This window comes from Achroia grisella, unplaced genomic scaffold (assembly GCF_030625045.1).
Source record: "Achroia grisella isolate CSIRO2021 unplaced genomic scaffold, CSIRO_AGI_Agris_v1 utg770, whole genome shotgun sequence".
Lineage (NCBI taxonomy): Eukaryota > Metazoa > Arthropoda > Insecta > Lepidoptera > Pyralidae > Achroia > Achroia grisella.
In genome coordinates this window covers 3,007,564-3,026,454 of record NW_026713016.1, presented here as the reverse complement: position 1 = coordinate 3,026,454, position 18,891 = coordinate 3,007,564, and the positions used below count along the sequence as shown (strand labels likewise).

The following is an 18,891-nucleotide window of genomic DNA, read 5'->3' as shown; positions in this document are numbered from 1 at the left end:
TGTCTGCTTGTTAAATTTTATATTTCATTTCCACAATTAAACATTAAACGGCTGAACAGATCTTTTTAATTTTTATGTTAAGATAGATTGTACTATCAGGATGTGTAGAGGCTATCATTTATCTCTCTCGGATAAAGTCACAGGATCAAATAAATGTATATATAAATGTTTAGTTTACCAGCTCTATGGTTATACAACTTTTATTATTTACCAAATGGTACATTACTTTATTTGTACATCCTATTGTTTTGATTTTTTAAAAGGTGGACAAAAACCTTTGATAATATATAAAAATAATCTACATATTACATGGCTTCCTATTAATACATATTCATTACTTCAAAGGAGTGTGTACTGTTTGATATGTTGCTGTGTGTATTTTTTATGTGTTAGCCTTGAAACTGTGAAGCCTTATAACTGTGAAGAAAGTGTCAGGAAATCAATATCAGTACACTTGAATAGTTTATTGTCTATATTTCTTTAAACATCTATGACCTTGGTGTTATAGTGTTTTAATATGCTTCTTAATCTATCAATCTTTAAGGATTAATTTCCCAAACATTTGGTGTTTATGAGTATTAATTTTGCTCTTTTCTGTAAAGGACTTTTTTCCCCATAAGTTCAAATAGAATAAAGTAAGAAGACACAAATAATACAAAATTAGAAAATATGTTGAATTTAACTTAGAACTATAAGTAGTATTATATTTCTATGTTTTACAAAATTCAACATTATCCTTATAAAAACAATTATAATTCTAAATCAACTCAGTTAAAAACTTATTACTTACAAATTAATAAACCATATAAATAATTATAAATACCTATAATATATGTTTAACACTTAACTTGACTCTCCATTGTCGAATACTTTTTGTTGTCTTCTAGTACAAATTTATAATACATATTTAAACTATGTAAGTTTGAGATTGGTATTTCTATATTTACATACATTACATTCTATATTCAGGTATAATATCAAGGTGAGTAACTATAATCACTATGTACAATTATACATAATTGGTCTGTAATAATGACTATTACATATTCTGTGGTAATCGTAATGTGGGAGCGCTGAACCATAACAATCATTGGTATGCTTAATTTATATCTAAATCTAAAATAAATGAATTTTGTTATGAGGAAAGTAAATGCTGGAATCATTACTATATACTACATATTTATCGTTTAACATCAGGCAAGACTTGTTTACCATTCGACATACTTAAAAATAATATATAACTCTGTAATAATGTGACACTCATTACCCGTCCACAGGACTAAGATGGCCTAGCTGCTATCCTATATTTTCACTGCTTAACACTACCCTACAACCGAAACACCATTGGCAAAGCAAGCATATTTTTTAAATTTGATTGCTTTTGCTTCTTGAAGCGGGGTGGGACGGTAATGCGACGCCAACATACTGCTGATAGTACTAATTTATAGAAGCTAAACGGACTTAAGCATATTTTTCAACTATTTTAATGCTGTTGACCGCAGCTGACCTTTACTGCTTTACCGAATCATAAGGCGAGTGCAGACGGAACTCCAAACCCGCTCAAGGCCAGTTCATGCCTTACAGTTACGATTTTATTCGGAGGGTAATACTAGGAGGCCGAATTTCTAACTAGGCTGTCGTAATTTCGAACCCTGTTTGAATCGATCGGAGCAGGTATGTGAACGTCAATATAAGGTGTTTATCTTATAGTTTGATAGATTACAATTAATAAAATTACGTCGCAGTCGCTGTGCCGTCTCATTTCGACGGCAATGTGGCGATCTAGTTATCGCAACTCAATTGCGAATTACGTGTAGTTTGCCATTACAGTTACTAATAAATAAAGAACGTTAATTATATCGGTCAATTCTTTTCTTAAAAAGTTGATAAATGTTGACTGTTCCGCAGTTACACTACTACAGAAAACCGAAAATAATAATATCGTAATGAAATGGACTTCCACAAAATAACTCAATTCAATTATATGGCTCGAGCCATTCTCAATAAATCAACGTACCTATATGCAGTTTAAAATTAAAGTAACTGAACTAGCTATCTATACAAATAAATTAAATTTAAGTGTCTGTTTCTAATTTCAATCTAAAAGCTTTTCACTGAATGCATATGAAAGTATAATATATGCCGTACTTATAAGGAGTCACTTAGACTATTTTAATTTAGAGATTTTATTTGTAAATGTAGAAATAAAAATTTCCATGCGTACGTAGTCGCCGTTAAAAGCTAGTTGTAAATAATCTTGTAAGCGTATTCGTAGTTTCTGTACAATTGTTCACTTATTTTCACTATTCATGACTAGTGGTCAGTCAACCATACTCTTAAAGGCATAGCGCGCGGAGGCGTCACTTGCTAACGAAATAGAAAGCTGATCTGTTCGAGCCCAGTGAGGATGATTCGACAAGCTCACAGCCCACATGGTGGAATATGGGAAACCACTAAACCATGAACAGAAGCATGGATATTACAGAGTACATTGTGATTGCTACCAATGCTGGGTATATATTGTTATATTCATTTAGATTATCATTACCAATCAAAATTGAACATTACGTGCATTTACTTGACAAGTGGCAATGCTTTGTATTGTTACAAAATAACTAGTTATTGTACAGCTTTTATGGGCGTGATCGGAATTAAAATACTGAGCGTCCTTTTTCATACTAAATTTATTTTTTTATTTTTCAACTGTATTTTAGAGTTTCACTAACTTTTTTTAAACCGTCCTTACATATCCGAACAAAAGAAAGAAAAATGTTTTAATACGTTAACCTTAAGTTAACGCATGATTAACAATATATATATGTTAAACTACATGTACGTGCATATCAGTAAATTCTACTTAAACAAAATTGATTTTCTTGCAAATAAATCAAGCTGATTAAGGATAGTCACAGTTTAAATTAATTTAATAATAGCTACTTTTATCCACCGTTCTCAATCAAACAGTTATTAAAGGTGCAATGCATGCATGTTTATATTTCTGTAATCGTAAATCGATTTCATGCTTTAATAGAGTTGACTATATAAATGGCAACTGTAATGTAGTAACCTAACGAGTTTGTTTCAGCGAGTCGTCAATTTAGTTTTAGACATCTTATGTTTTTGGAACCCCATAAAAGCGTCAAAGTACATTCCGGAACTGTAATTAAAAAAATATTTTTTAAATGTTATTTGTGCAATGACAATATTTGTCACAACATACTGCAAAGTCCATAAGCAGATGCTATAGATACCAATTTATCTTCGTCAGATATCACTAAGATTCGTTCATTCAGTTTAAAATCAATTATTTGTATTATTTCTCTTAATAAATCATGTATTCCCATATACAACAGTAAATTGCACGAAGAGCACGTTTTTGTAATATATCCGTATATCAGCTGCTATACCTCATAAGAAAATTCAATTTGAGATTAAGCTATCAGAATAACTAAAGTACACTTATCTCACAGTATCCACATGGGTACATTGCTTAATCCTGCGAACAACCAAAGTAGCGGAACATCTTGTTACAGCAAGATGCTGAATGCCATTGAGTTTTTTTTGTAAAGTGATTCCAAGTTTGTCCATTGTCAATCCATGAAAAGTTAAAGAACAAACTGACAGACACACTTATGAGTTTATAATTAGTGTTGATTGTGGATAAAAGGAACTATATATAAAAAAGTCACAGTCGCAAGAAGATTTTTGAACTCTGAGTTATAAAGTAGAGAATTGTTAGAAATTGTTCCCAGTTCTAGCAAGATAAGTAGGTACCCACAAGGTAAGTGGAGATCACCTCGGTATTTTTTTTAACATGGTATCATGCTTCAAAATCCGATCATCCCTTTAAATTCTGGGTGGTCGGTTTCCGACAAGGGTACAAATATAGCATTTTCTTAGATTTTGTAAATATTTTCGCATTTACGATACGCATGTCTCATATTTTAGTTATTAATGAATAATATATATTTATATTTTATACCGTCACGGATAATTCAATATTATAATGCTCTGTAGGTATTTTTATCTGAGTATATGGTTTGTGTCAATTTGTACACATTTTGTAACTAGAGTATTCGCCGCCAAGGTTATAATAAAATTATCGCATCCGCGAAATATTTGGATACACCGATTTAAACCTCGTTTGATAACGGTATTTTTATATTACGAATCGTGTTCACAAGTCTTAAAATGTTATTCAAATTATTTTTATAACTTTTGGCAGACATAACATAATATATTCACTGTGATAGCTGGATTGTATTCGTATTATGTTATTTACTGAGTTTAATCGTAACTAAGAAAACATAAGAAACTAGCCTTTATCCTTCTCTACCCTAAATTGGACCGAGACGTTAAGATTCTGAAATAAAATAAATTTAACATTCACGAGTATGTAATTACGAGGATTGAATATGAAGTCTTGAATATTTTATAATCTAGATGTTGGGTATTTGATTTGATTGAAATTGAGACTGACAGAGAAACCCTTACGGAGAATCGTATAAGTATATTCGTGTGACATAAATTATTTATCATACTTAGCTTGTCTATAATTATTTTAATCGATTCTTTAAATAATCTATGATTTACCTTTTGTTTTCCATATAGGTACTCCAATATACCTATATGTATAGTAATCCAACGTTTTTTCAATAGTTTGTCATTTTTAAATAAATTAATCTAAACACGTTTCCAGTAAATTTACAATTTTAACCGACACCGACTGTTATGTTATTATAAAAAGTAACTGTGTGTAGACGGCATACTACGAGTACTACCGCTAGCTGATCAGCTGTTTCTAGGCTACGTCACTCTTACCGTAATGGGGCCAAAAATGTTTTCCATTTTCGGTGGGCCAACCGCCGACGCACCTTACCGATCGGACTCTTTCAAGCCGTGCTGTACAAATATCCAATCACTCGCGTATTATTTCGATTCACGATAGCTTTTGTATAAATATTTGATCGTCTACAAGTAAAAAGACCCCCGACAAATAGTGTAACGTTCTTCATATTTACATTGTTCAAACAAATCACGAAGGCGCCGATGAAGTCTTGTGGAGATATTTTGTTGCCACCGTTTATTACAAAATATATGTTTGTTAATGAATTTATGCGATTTTTATAATTTATAATTACGTTTACATTTTTATGGTACATATATCTATAAACTCTGAACATATTACACTGTCGTTTAAATAAAAAATAGGGTCGAATTTATAATTGTAGGAGACGTATTCACATTTCGCAGTATCAATTTTATAATTATCTATTTTATTATACATGTATTATTATTACAATTTTATCAATGCAATTGATGTCTATAAAATGGGCACTATTAGTAGATTTTGTAGAAGTGCTAACCCATGAAAATAGCATTATGGGACATTTAAAATGTGCCGTAAAAAATACAAAATAAAAGCAATTAAAAAAGTATCTGAGGCTAACAAGTATACATATTTAATCTCTACCAGTATTATTTGTTAATAATAGTTTTCTTGAGTCTAAATGCTTTTTTGTTTATATTATTAGGATCTCTATACTATAATTAATATTATGTTAATTTGTTCTTTCAAACTCACGTCAGTCTTTTCAATTCAATTATTTGGCGCATCTAAAAATAGCATGTAAGGTTTTAACGAGACTTATGTCACGCATGTGCCAACTTGTAACTGTCCAAGTTGCCATCACAAGGTTCGAAATCTTTAAAACCTTAAGGTTTCGTCAACCGGTGAATGGTGTAGTTTTCGTGCACAAGTAGACCTAGATACATTGATGTCGTGTCGTGCCGCCGCTTGTACCGGTGCTCAAGTTAAGTACAAAATGTAACGGCATTACACCACGAATCATTGTTGCCGAACGTCGACCTGAAGAGTCAACATGCAGACCCTAATGCAATAATGTGGAGACAATACTACTCTCTACTTGGTGCTTGGTGGTAGTAAACAAAAAATAGAAATACTTATGTGTTTTATTTTCTAAATACGTATATAAGTATATACATAGAAAACACCCAGACTAATAACAATCATACTCAAGAATACAGATGTTTGCATTGTATGAGGAATCAAAGTCGCAACCATTGGAAGTAAACAGCTTGACCACTGAGACTGTCGTCATAATAATTATGTTATGACGACATGACTGCTGATGACATACTAGATGGTAGTAATTCATAAGTCCTTCCGCGGGTTTGGAGTGCCATCTGCACTCGCCCCATATCGTCCGGTGAAGCTGTAAAGGCTAGCTGCTGCCAACAGCATTAGAGTAGTCCGAAAAAAAATGTCGATCCTATAAGTGTCTATTAAATGATTTTCTCTCTGGTATTGGTCCCATACTAATTCTGCCGCAATAGAAATTTTGTTCACCATATCTTAAATACATTTCATGATGATTATTTGTTATATATTATTATATTTAGGCTCGATAATACTCACAATAATCAGATTAATAATTTATATTACGTGTAGATGATAGAATAAGATTATACGGTAACTAATATTGTAAAGATAAGTTTACAGGTTGGGTTTGTATTACACGGAGGTATTCGATCATATTAGAAAGTATTATATTATTATTGATGAGAGTTTTCCAAGAGGTCTTGAAACAAATAAACAGTACTCTTGTACGCTGTAGTAAATAAGTAATATAGTGTATATATAAATAAAGGTAACAAGCCCTGAATGTGATATCCGGGGCTAGTGAATAAAAAGTAATAATTTAAATACATACCTATTAATATAAATTCGAAAGTCTTATTGTTTGCCATTCTGTCTGTTCGTTTGTTACATTTTCACGTCTAAACGTATTTTAATTCGATTCAACGTGAAGATATATTACAAGTATGAACATCGGCTGTCTTTTATATCAAAAAGTTAGATTATCTTGGGTAACTGCTCTAGTATTTATATAAATTAAGTCGTCGTTATTTCGTTTACAATTTTTCTATAAATTCATACCGTACTAAGTAGTTTTATTACGAAATAACTTATTTGTTTTAGTATACATAACAGTTTAAATGTTACTACTTTCTACAGTATTGTGAAGGGAAACAATAGTCTTCCCTTCAATAGGCCTCGGCGGTCTAATGGTTTAGCACACCGCCTTACTTCCGATGCTCGCGGGTTCGATCCCTCGCATAGTATAAACATTTGTATTAATGAGTATGATAGTCTGTGTGTTTTCTATGCATATTATGGTGTATTTATAAAAATTAATGTATCCATGTATTCACATTTTGTATATAGTTAATAACATCTGGCAATTCTTTTGTGTGAACTCCCGCGAATCAGGTTCGCCTATTGCAGGGTCTAAAGTATGTATAATCAACTTTATAGTATATATAAAGTATATGTATGTTTCACATAAATAAAAAAAACAGTTGTTTATTACCCATAACAAGCTCTAGTTGTGACTAGATGGCGCTATGTGAAATGTCAAGGGTGATTATTGTTTTACTCTGTGACAAGCACTCAAGTTAAAAAACCTTACAATAAACAATTTCCAAAATGTATTGGCGTAAGCATGTATATCTAATATCTCGATAGATTGTGGTGACATGTAGATGCCGGCATTTTGCCGTATAAGTACATATGCGGGGAACGGGGGATCGCAAATTGCCGAGGTTTCCCCGCCAGCCGGTCCAACTTCGTCGCGTTCTGTTTGTTTTGTCGCTAACTTTTGGCGTCAAAGAAATACAAACATTTTAATATATTATACCTATAGATTGTTTATACGATTTTGGTACAATACGGCAAAGCGGCTCTTCTGTTCTCCTAACAATTACTCTATCTTTCAAGCTTTTTATGCTTCTTTCCATATTGTACTGTTTTGTTTGAAAATTTTATGGTTTTATTTTCAAGTGCTTTCTGCCATCCAGTTGAGTTGAAATTATGCTCATAATATACCCGTGTAGTCGTAGATAGGACGCCGTATGCAGACGTGTTGTAATAAACTGCAACATTATTCCTCCAACCCAAATTGACGGCCGATTGTATATAGCTTGACAAAAAATTATAGCTGTGACTGGAGCCGGAACATAACAACTATTTGTTGAAAAAAAGTAAGCTTTCAAAAAGTCGAAAATGACGTAATAGAAGAGGTTAAAATAAGGGCTATACAAGTGATATATTTATAGAAAATGGATACATAAACATTCCTAAAAAATTGGAAAAATCATAAATCATTTTTAAAACTTTTAAACAGACTTCACGACCCACGTGATCAATTTTGTATAACAAGTTAAAAAATTATTTGATTTTGATCTCATGTGTATCGTAACTCACTTTGTGTTTGTTTAGTCTTTATATGTACCATTTGTCTAGGAAACCTCTAGGTTATGTAATATCCCTATACAATACCAATAGAAGATTCGCGTCAATGAAAAATGTTGCAAAACAAGGATGTGCTTCAGAGGAAGGAAATATAATTTTAGAGGATCGAGGTTCAACATTATATTAAATTAAATTAATGCGTCAAATGCGATTTGAGGCTACACAGGTTTTCTATAATTAGCATACGCAACCTTCACTAGTAATATTTTTATTATAATTATGTATTCCAGTGAGATTATTACGTATCAGTCACGCACTTTGCTTAATATGTAATGTAGTATTAGAATTTATTGTTGATGTAAGTTAACTAGCTATATTTTAAGGCTATCGAATCGATATGATTCTACTAATAAACGAGAAAGTTCGTGAGGACGAATGTGGAAAGTATATTCTACCAGAAGGATATAGAATATAGGTATATTATTTTTGTTTATTCAAAACTTATTACCTTGGGAAGGGATGCGCTATAATAATAATAATCTCAGGACAATTCACACATCGCAATGTAGATCCAAGTTAAGCTAGATATAGGTTGTGTTATGGATACTAGATAACTCATATAATTTTTTTTTTTCGTAAATACATACATATCATACACCCAGACCTATACAAACAATCATACTCATGAATACAACTGATCGTGCCGTGCAAGGAATCGAACCCGCGACCAAAGAAATAACAATTTGTATTACAGAATTCGATCGATTCAACAAATTTTAATAAAACACAGATGTAAATAATTCTTCAAAAAGTCCACATATCACGAATATATGTCATATATTTTACATTTATAGCAGAAAACCTCATTATGCCGTGAGTACTGGTGATTTTTTACACATGGACTGGTAGCATACATCAACAATACCTATTACAATTGCGTCACAGATGGTTATTTTCGTAAAAAAACTTAATTGGCGGCCCAGCACTAAATGCGTTCAATTGCAGCAATAATTCTACTTTTTATAAATCACGTTTAGATTTTTAAACTCCGTCGATAAATAAATATATAATACTTAATATATATTTATAAGAATATATAGAATTTCACTTTTTCCATATACTGATACTGTTTACCATTCCTGTGAGAATTACGATGTACTATTTATTCCTCGTGTGCCAAATTTCATAGTCTTAGTCTAGCAGTGACTGAATTATTTAATCGGTTTAGTAAATATAACGTAAAAATCTTAGACGTTCTAGTCAAAAATAAGACGTTTAACAGAAATAGACAATAAGATTATATTTCACAAAAGAAACCGACTTCAATCTTCAATGACAAAGTTAGCGTCAACATCCGCTCAGAATTTGCGAAGGTATCGCGTAACACACAAGAATACAGTCGAATTGAGAACTTCCTTTTTTTTCAGTGAGTTGAAAATGTTAAATTAATACGAAATTCGTGTCGCCTGTGTTGACGTCACTTCCTTTAATTAGTAGATAACTAGACGAAAAGACTATGTAATGTGCTCTAACAATAATAGTCATTAATTAAATGGATATCAGCAAAACTGTTGTAATTGTTCTGTTGATAGCCTCGCGGCTTAGTATTTCACTACCCTGACTGACGCCTAAGAGGTTGTGAGTACAAATCCGAACGAGACCATAAAAACTATGTTTCAATTTATACTTTTCTCCATATCTGAAGGCAACATTGATATCAAACCTTGACAGCCTCGGTGGTCTAGTGGTTTAGCACACCGCTTTACTATCCGATGGTCGTGGGTTCGATTCCTCGCACGGTATAAACATTTGTATTCATGAGTATGATTGTTTGTATCGGTCTGGGTGTTTTCTATGTATAATATGTATTTATTTACAAAAAAAAATGTATCCATGTATTTATATCAGTTGTCTAGTACCCATAACACAAGCTCTGCTTAGCTTGTAACTAGATGGCGCTGTGTCAATTGTCCTGAGACATTATTATTATTATTATTAAAACCAAAAAATAATCTGATAAACCGAGCTAGACTCACCCACTCTCACGTTGGATTTAAACATCGCAGGGAATGCGTTCACCACAACGTCGACAGTTGACAACGCCTCTGACTATCCCTTCTGGCATAACAGTAATAAAGGTATTAGTTTTAATGGAAAAACATTTGTAATAATATTTTTTTTTATGACTGTCATTGTTTGTATATTACCAAAGCCGTGGTGACGGCAGCACTTGTCATATCCACTTCTCGTTATGTATATATTTAAATCCAACATGACAGTAGGCGAGCCTTCAAATAGTCTTTCGGATTAATTTAGTTTGTTATCGGTGTTTCCTTACCGGAGTACATTATCGTATCTACTTTACTAATTAATGTGATCTACCAGTTGTTACATAGCATTTATTATCCTTAACGATTTTGTTCTTTTATTATTTATTTTCTTTTATTTCTAAGAATGTTAGCCATTTATTACGACTCACCTTTTTTACTTGTCTTAATTAGTGATGTCTGACCTATGACTCCCATAGGCACATTATCTAATTAATTATCTAGTACATCATACCATGCAGGGGACAAAGGAACAACTTTTATTCTTCGTAACTAATACATTTGTGTAGTTCCTGATTCTTTTATTTTCTTTTCCTTTACCTGTAATAAATTAGAACAGAATTAAACGTTGCTAATCAATTTACTGTCTCTCAAATATACATATATATCAATATTAAAAAGTTCACATATTTTGCAAATAACTTTGTTTCTTTGGTAAATATATTCATTTATGTACAAAATAAATATATACTGATGTATTATGTAGTACCTCAAGTAGATCAAACTTTTGACCCTTGATTTCTTATTTCCAAGTTTACGTTGGTATATTGACAATCTATGATATATTTTATCCACCTATTACCAATAATGGTTAGTAAACGAACTTCTAATCTGCGTTGGAACTATAACGTGTATCTTATTCATCATGATCACAGGTTATACCAACACCATCTGAGTTTTATTCTGTGATGTCTACAGCGTCTTTGTTTATCTATTATACAGGCGACACGGTTACTATTAACATGCTTGAGTGCCACCATCGTGGTATAAAAGAAAAACAATACCGTCAGTGTTTTTTGCCGTCCGTCTGAATTTGCATATAAAATAACCAAATAAAAATCATTTATTCATATAGGACATTTTATGCCACTGTATCATACAGTGGCATAAAATGTCCTATGTGTACGCCATATTTTGTTCACCAGACCTACTGTCCAGATCAGCTACTTCACTTGATAAAATCAATATATATAGCAAGAATATACTCAAGTGTACTTATTTTTTACTAGATAACGAATGTAATTGTAAGTTAGCCTTGATTAGGAAAATATATTCACGATTAACACAATAAGGTTAGTTAGGTTTAATATATTTTTAAATTTTACTTTCATTGTGTTAGGTAAAGAACAATGCGTGAATTAGTTGCACCTAATCACGAGACTGACACGACGACGCCGACGGGCGGTAATGCGCGTCGTAATTAACAAACGGGACGCCGCCCGGAACTCTTTTATTGCGCTTAATGTCCGCCTAAACGGCTTCAACTCCCAAGACCTTATAACCTCCTAGTACATGCTCGTAAAAATGTTAATTTGATACCCTGCACATCTCTTTACAGCACAATTAATGTGTAATGATTAACATTGTAATAGGTACTTGCATAGTTTACTTTTATATTTAAGGACGCTATCCGAAAGACAAGTGGCGACTTTGATATTTCCTATGAAAGCGAAAATTTATCAAGTTTATGAATAATTCGTTGTTGGAAACTGTAATGGAAAGCATGATATAGCACCATGGACCTTTTAGTTTATAATTAATGTAGGTATTGTGACTATACTAGAGCCTATTGATAATTATAAAATAGTTCTAAAAATAAGTGAAGAAAATTGCACTGTTTTTTTAAAACTAATACTAAGTTACTCATCTGTTTTGATTTTTGTAATTTTTTCAAGATCTATTCTTGGCTATTTATCTATACTTATAGATTTATATAATATTAACCACTTCTCGGCTTTCGCACAGACGCTGGTACTAACTAGCTAATCAAGAAACCTTCTCTATACAATTTTCAAACATTTTCTTATATACAAAACTAGTCACGATATTTACAAACACAATAAAAAAAAATCTAATTGTTTCAGCTGTACTGTAGCAATAATAATAATAAATAATTTATTTTGCTTACATATATTCGATATTTTTTTGTTATATATTTCTGTATTTAAATATAGAAAGGGCCATTATTAAAATACAAATTAATTGTCCGATAGTGGAACACGAATGTTCAGCCGAAGGATATCTTGTAATGAGTTTCTTCCGCTCCTGACCGCAATGGACCCCATCTTAATCTCCCACGATGCAGTCAACGAACTTTTTATAGCTACCAAAGCGTCGTGCAATAATAACTTATATTATAATTAATATATATTTAATATATATTGCTAATTTTTAAGTAAATAAACAATTTACTTTTATAGCTCATCGTATTTCGTGATATGGTTCTTGTTCATGGAAACTATTCGAAACATAACACAAAGACCTATACCTAAGAAATATAAATTCATTTTTATTTTTATATTCTATGTATTACATGAGACTCTCCAACTTAAGTTGAAGTCGATCTTATAACTGAATTATCCGATAATAGTGATACTATTTTGCGGCCAACATATGAGTGAGGAAACATTGTGAATTAAAACTTCTTAATCATGTACATTTATTTATAACTAAATAACTAATTGTAGATTTTTTAATATGGATCTAATTTGGTGATGGCTGGCTCATCCGTTAAACTCGTGAACGGTGCTGCTTGTAGGGACTAGTCTGCTCTGAACAACTGATTTATTTGTTTATTCAATCAGCTATAATATTTATTTAATTTTGTCAATCTTGCTAATTAGCAGTTTGTATTTACACAAAATCTTAAATATGTAATACTGAACATTACATTACTTGTACTTTCTTAATATAGGTTTGATTAGAAAGAGCGCCAGAATAAAAAAGACATACCTATATATTACTATGCAAAAGTGCTTATATTAAGTTGATTTCAATAAACATTATTTATCATTAAATTAAGTAATTATACAATGTTCAATTTAATCTTCATATACAGACTTAAAGTATACTCGTAAGTAGTAGATTCAGGTTAACTTTATCGATTGCAAAAAGATAAGATATTAAAATTATATTATATTAAAGTAGATATTAAAATTCGAAACGGCGTTGGTAGTCTAGCGATTTAGCACACCGCCTTAGTTTCGATAGTCGCCAGCTCGGTTCCTCGCTCAGTACAAACATTTGTAATCATGAGTCTGGTTTTATTGGTCTAGCTATTTTCTATCTATATCTATATTATTTACGTATATTATTTCGTTATCTAGTGCCCATGACACCAGTTCTGTTTAGCTTATGACTCTGTGTGAATTGTCCTACTTTATTATTATTTACAGTTCAAAATATAGTTATCAGCAAGTTATTTTTAACTCTACCGTTCAAGTTTATATGAGAAGCGCTCATGAAACTCAAAAGCAATTTTGTTTTATTATAAGTTACATTAATATAATAAAAGAAGATGTGGATTTGAGAACACAAAATTTAACATCTGCCTTAGAAATAATGTTTAATGACAGTCAACCGAAGTCAGAATGAAATGGTAAACGATATTAAGTTATAGAATTAGTGCTTTGTTTGCACAAAGCGTCCTAAGTCATCCATCATACATGCTGGCGAACTACGGAGATAACGCTCTTTGATGTATGTACGACTAATGCCATGTAATAAGACCCGAGATGGGGAGCCCATTCATGCCACCGTACAAGACAGCTGACGCTCTGATTGTTCAAAATTATCTGTGATGTAATATGGTCATTTTATAATCAAATGATAGTCGATTACTGGAAAAATCTGATTAAAATTATACGTCTTTTTTATATTTATAATAATAATAATTATCTTTACGTCAGATACTTCACGGCGTATCAACAAATTAATCGGACAATCGAAGTTTATCGACGATACGATCAAAGAACTAAATTCTTCATAAGATTATTTGCTTATTTTTTATGATTACAAGTTGTTTCTGACAGTAAAGATTTTTTAATATATGAGGAAACCTACAATAACAACAATTGGGTACATGTGTTTGTATGGTATATGCTGGTATCTAAAATGATAATATAAAGAAGAAAGATTTATTTTTTGTTTGCAATTATAAAATGAAAGACCATTTTTAATTGATTATAAAAAAAATGCTTTACGCTCTATAGTAAGTTATATTATAAATAGAAAAGTTCAGATTCCTACGATAATTGCGTCCCTATGAGACCAGGGCGGGTTGCCAGTATAGAATATATTAGTGATATTCCGACAAGAAATTCGTCACCGCAGTTAAACTACCATATGTCATAACTTGACAGTTTGTTACAACAAACTCTCGGAATATATACCTACACCTATTGTAGATATGTTTTACTGAGATTTAGAGTGTACTTTATTTGGTCCTAAACACGGATCGTGCTTAGCGCTTGTGAGTGCAGTGCCCTGCCTTATCTAGCTCGTTTGTCCTCGGGGAAACTCTTTAGCTCCGATATGGGAGCTTCCATGCCCTCAACGCCACTCGCCTCCAAAACACCCGTGTAATACTTACATGAATATACTAAATCGTTTGATACGCGCAATAATAGAGATAGTGTAATAAAATATTCATGTATTCAGTCGGTGGCTCGGTTACACATCTATTTGTCTAGGATCAACGTTCGAAAGGTCGTTGTGCTGCAAATGCAACCTACAATTTTAAAAGAACCAATATACCAAATGTCGTTTAAATTACCATATGAATGCTCAGTGAGAATGTGGCGATTTGTGCGTACAACGCGAGTATGTAGGTTGCATAACTTGCACACTACTTTGCCTGAATTAGGTCAGTTGAATCACGATTACACGTTACACTGTCTGAATTAGCCAAAGTTATTTTAGGTTTTAAATAAATAAATATAAATTTAGCTGTAGGTGTATTGGTTGTTAGTAAAATATACATAGAAAACTATAATAATAATAAAAATATGTACCTTCAGGTCTGGAATCCCAGATGGGGTACATAGTTAGTCAATGTCATGGTAAACGTAACCTAGGTATATAAATTTAATCTGGGTTCCAGAATACCACAGTATCTCGCATTAGTTTGGTCTGTTATCGGTGTTTCCATTACCAAAGAGTCACTTACAAATATATATAGTAATTTTTTGGTGTCCGCTTGATATGAACTAGTGTTAGTAAGTAAATAGATAGGAAACTATTAGAACTGCTCTCTGTTTTGGCTTTTTATAGAAATAGCTACGAGCTTATTGCGTAAATTTAGTAATGGTAACATTATATACCATTTATTGACATAATTTTATCAGTAATTCCACGAAAACAATGCGAATGTTGTTAACATTTGAAAGACAATTAAATTAGTGTAATTTCTACCTTAAAACTGCACTTTTGTCCTCTGAGAGTGACAACGCATAAAAAGTATGTACTATGTTTGTAGGTTTGATACCTTATTTACTATAATTAAGATACACAGGATATTTTATTAATAAAGTGTACTAATTTTGATGATAAACTATAAATGTATGTGCAATTCACTATGAAAATAAATATACCATTTTGAGAAAGGTTTGAAACCATTACGCCTCCATTAATGGCAAATAATAAAACATCCATTTAGTTAGATAACAACCTCGTTAGGTGTCATCAGTGCATTATCTAAAGCTGTGCTATATACTTTAATAAAGGGGACATACAAGTATCGGAGGGTAGACGTGTGTATTGATCACAATAACTAATGACTGATTAATATTTATGCACAAAGAAATTACATTGAGAAATTAGGACACTATATAAAACCGAACAAATGCTGTTAGAATAGGAGCCTCAATAAACTTTTTATTAAAAATGAATACTTACTTTGTTCCTGTAACATTATGCTTTATCATGTACTTTATTTCTTAGCTGATTTTGAATATCTTTTGTTTCAGGTAAGTAAACGAATATTAATCCAAGGGTTGTATGTGGAACCATAAGATGTCCACACTCTGAAGATAACAAAAGCGAGGTTGCTGCGGGCTGCCTTCGAAAATATTGTATAATTGGTATCAATTTGTTTTACGTCCTATTTTATATTTCATCACTCGGTACTGTGTTATTGCGGCAATTCTCGATTTGCTCTGTTCCGGTTGTATTTTCGTATGCTCCTTTTTACGAGCAACATAAAAAACATCTCAAGAAACGGCTGTACTTCCATGCAGATACAAAACTCGGAGGGTGCGACGGCCGGCTTCCCTTGAAATATGAAACGCTGCGCTACCTAATTCCTTACGCCATTTTCCGAATGGAAAAATTCACTCAGCAAGCAGCCGCGAGCGATTACTCCTCTTTACGTAGTGACACGCGGCTCTGCGGAGGGAAGGGTCGGTGAGCCCCAGAACTCGTCCACATAAATAATCGAGAAGCTTACGAATTCAACCTCGTCGAGCAAGCGAGGAAACTGAACCAAATTGATCGCGAAACCTAACCCACTAATGGCCTGTGGAACCGATAATAACTGTAACGGACAGCTCGAAGGCCTCCGCATTTACGGCCACAATGTGATATACGAGTATATATGTCTGTATAATTTTTGTCTCGGAATATACAAAGTAAATCAAATTGATAACGGTGAATGGATGCGCAGTCAGCCTCTGTTGGGGTGCTTATATCAGAGAATAGCTACATAAATTGATTTGGACAACTAACCGGGCGGATACTTGAGACCGTATATTAAGCTCTGCGCATCCCTTGAACATAAATCGACAATTGTCCTGTCAACGTGTGGGCGCCGCGCGTCGCCGCTGCAGCCACCTCAGGTGATATTCGGCATATGTACAATTCAGAATATAAATATTAAATCAGTATTTACACTGCAATTTGTCTTATAGGATAATATCAAAATCGTAAATTATTAATTACTAGCGGTCTGCATAGGCTTCACCACAATGCTCATATTGTGTCTTGTATATATTAACGCAATTTATATAAAATCACTTGTAGCCTATGTAAGTCTATAATAAAAAATGTATGATTAAGAATAATATACACATTTCATCAGTGCAGTGGATACGGAAAGTTTAGCTTCCTCATAATAAAACCAGTTCCCTCTCTCTCTTATTATATATTAATATATAAGAAAGGTTAAAGGTTATTTAATAACAAAGTTGATCTAATATATAATTGACTAGTGACATGCATTTTGTATGTACTCGAAAACGTCGCAATAGTCGGCGAGATGTTGTTTGCTTTCGAGGAACGCAAACAAGAATATGCGGGTGTAAACAACAGCGTGTGCCCGCCTCCGGAAGCAAACAAAACATCTTTTCCGGCGTAACCTCTCTAATATAGTCGACATTACATTTCTTTCTTGATGCCAAAGAAAGAGGATCATATCGTTAGATTGAAATGTTTCGCTTTATTGTTAGTACACTATATATTTTATGTTCCTTTACAATATCTTTCGCCCATTTTATTATTGACATATTGTCTACACAGGGACAAAATCGCTTTATATCCCGTCATGCCGCCAGGCGACTGCCTCCGTCTCTCTTGTTGTCTAGGCGCGTCTTTGAAACTTCATTACGTCGCTAAGTTGATTTGAACTAAATTGTACGCGCCTGTTAACATAGCGGAGACTTGGAGTAATACACATTGAGATGCGTCTACATGATTCGAACCCTTAAATTATCTTCAAACTTGAAATGTTACAAGTCGGGAAATATACCGCGAAAATCGTGATAAGCGTTCAAAAGCTCATATGTCGGAGGCAACGATTCGACGTAACGTTCTGAGAAATCCCGATCTCATTACGATAGTTAGTTCTCAGTTCCCGTGTCGGGGACCCCGAGGCCGGGCCCAAACTTATCGTGGAAGATAGCAGAGCCGATGCTGCCTCCGTGCGATGAATTAATTTGCCTCCCGCTATTATATAAACTACCTAGATTGTAATAAAGATATTTAATAGCTCTCGGCTTTTTCTATAATGTAACTTATTATTGCGAACGTTGCGTATTTATAATATACTCGCAAATATCCCCTTGATTTAATGTTGTTTTACGTAAATTATGTAGAAGTTTGCGGTCAGTTTTGAAAGGTTGCGAAGAAAATACATCATTTATACAAGTTTTAGTGCGAGGTTTCGCGGAATTTTGATCTGTTGTCCCATGAGACGACTGTGCATATTTCAGTATAAGTAAATAGGTACATTTCATGTTTTTAATCAAATTATATAATAACGATCTATATTTTTCCATTATGAAATACGCTAGAGTGTTTGTTCAATGGTCCAAAATGTTACAAAGTGAGGCATGAACTCATACCGCGCGTCCGACGCGAGTTAATTGAACCGTGCTCTATTTTTACATTATACCATAGCATATTGGTCGGTACATGTTTTATTAGAAGTTTTCTAATGAATCCACTAATTTTGTAGGATGTATAGTTCTGCCTACCTATAAAATGTGTCTAAAGAGTCTTGTTTTTACATCTTAA

At 32.7% G+C, this 18,891-nt stretch overlaps 1 protein-coding gene across 1 annotated transcript in view; it reads left to right on the top strand.

Moving 5' to 3' along the window:
* LOC131850424 (mannosyl-oligosaccharide alpha-1,2-mannosidase IA) overlaps nucleotides 1-18,891 on the top strand; it is a 72,605-nt gene that overhangs the window by 952 nt on the left and 52,762 nt on the right. The gene's annotated exons all lie outside the window — the stretch shown is intronic.